This window comes from Habropoda laboriosa, unplaced genomic scaffold (assembly GCF_001263275.1).
Source record: "Habropoda laboriosa isolate 0110345459 unplaced genomic scaffold, ASM126327v1 scaffold80, whole genome shotgun sequence".
In the NCBI taxonomy this organism is placed as follows: domain Eukaryota; kingdom Metazoa; phylum Arthropoda; class Insecta; order Hymenoptera; family Apidae; genus Habropoda; species Habropoda laboriosa.
Window position 1 is genome coordinate 673,652 of NW_017100193.1, and position 1,816 is coordinate 675,467.

Sequence of the window (1,816 nt, forward strand, 5' to 3'; positions counted from 1 at the left end):
AACGGAGATAGCCCCGTAATAGCGTTACAGCGATACACAAGTCCGTGTGAAAGAAAGAGACACCGTCGGCAGAGCACACGCCGGGCGAACCAACTAAATAATGCGAACCTTCGCGATTTTTCGATCCGCGAGGTGCGAACCGTGTCTCCGCCGGAAAGAAACTGAACCGGTCAATCGGTGTTAACCCGCGACTGTCCTAGACTCCAGGTACTGGAGCAACGCGGTGTGTGTCGAGAAAAAGCTCGCTTTTCTAATCGCGTCGGCGATACCATCCCCTTAGCCACCGTTATCTTATCTTTCCGTCGTTCCTCGATATTTCCCTCCCTCCGAACCTCCACGCAGGGGCAAGAATGGAAGCTCTCGCGTGGCAGAGGTGAAACGAACGATATAGAAAAATGCGAATGTGGCGTGTTCGATCGAACGCGAAGGGAACGTGGCGGAAAGAGGAGCGGAGAGATACGCACCGCGTAGATTCCGACTGGTACGAGTTTCCGAGGAACGGTCTAGTTGGTTAGGTGGTCGGGTGGTTAAACGGTCGAACGATCTGGCGATTCTGGTAACGCAGAAGCACGCGGTAGAAAAGTGCGGAGTCGAAGGTGGGGAAAAGGGGGAGGAGGAGGAGAGGTAGAAAAGAGGGAAGAGAAAAAGGAAAAAGGGAAAAGGGAAGAAATAGGAGGAGAGAGTGACGACGGTATTGGATGGCGCGTCGTTAACGGTAACGACGGCCACCGATTGTCCCAACGACGCCGGTCTGCACTCCGGCGTTTCCCGCACTACTGCCGTTTCCCCTCCGACCTCTGGCTTGACGACGACACTCGGCCTCGAGCCGCCTTATTGCCGCGATAAATATAGAGCCTACTCCTCGAAAGCGTCTACCCACTCTACTTGGACTTTCTTCTTCCTTCTTCGATCCCTCTTTGTACTTTGCCTTTTCATTTTTCCTAATACTTTCCTTCATTTCTACCTCCGCCATTTCCCATGGAAAATGTTTAATACGGAAGAGGAGCGCAGCGAGAGGTAGAAACGGAGAAATAAACAAGAGGGATGTGGAAATTGGCGAATCGATTGAGAGCAATTATGGAACAGACTGATCTATATATCTGCGCGTTTTTATCGATGACGAAACGAGATGCTTCATTTTCGGAGTAAAGTTAACGAACGAGTACTCGACAAAATTCAAGTGCAAACGGGCATAAACAGATGCGGAATGTATCGGGTTGTTCGGAAAGTTCGTGGCGAAAGTTAAACCGTCGTATCTCTGTTTCTAATCGACGTAGCGATGAAAGTTAAACGGTATTTTTCTCGGCAGTCGAAGGTGTGGAGTCCAACGCGCTGCTCGAATAATTCGCAAGGTGAACGGTGGTGGATGTAAGTCGAATTGTATTCTTCGCAGTGGAGCGTGGATGTTGAATTTTTCCGTGGTAACGTTCCACCGCGGAAAATACAGTTCGCTTTGTTGGATTTATCTTCGAGTAACGAGTAAAGTACCTTCGTCGCTGCCCCGATTAGAAACAGAACTATTCTTCTGTTTCGCTGCGAACTTTCCGGACCACCCGACGCGAAGAATTTTTGGATAACGGGGGATAACCTAACTCTCTTTTGGATAACCTAACCTCAGCTGAATTTCTTTCGTCGCGCCGGAACGTTCGCCGATTCGTTAGGCCCTCGCCCCGATCAGGATGACCGAGATGGCGAAAAGAAGAAACGGTGACGGTAATCTGTTAATCACGAATCGGCTCGTTTCTTTCCGCGTTTCGCGATGTTCAACCAGTTCCCACTTGCGAGTATAAGTGCGCGCCAAGTCTCTCTTTGCCGG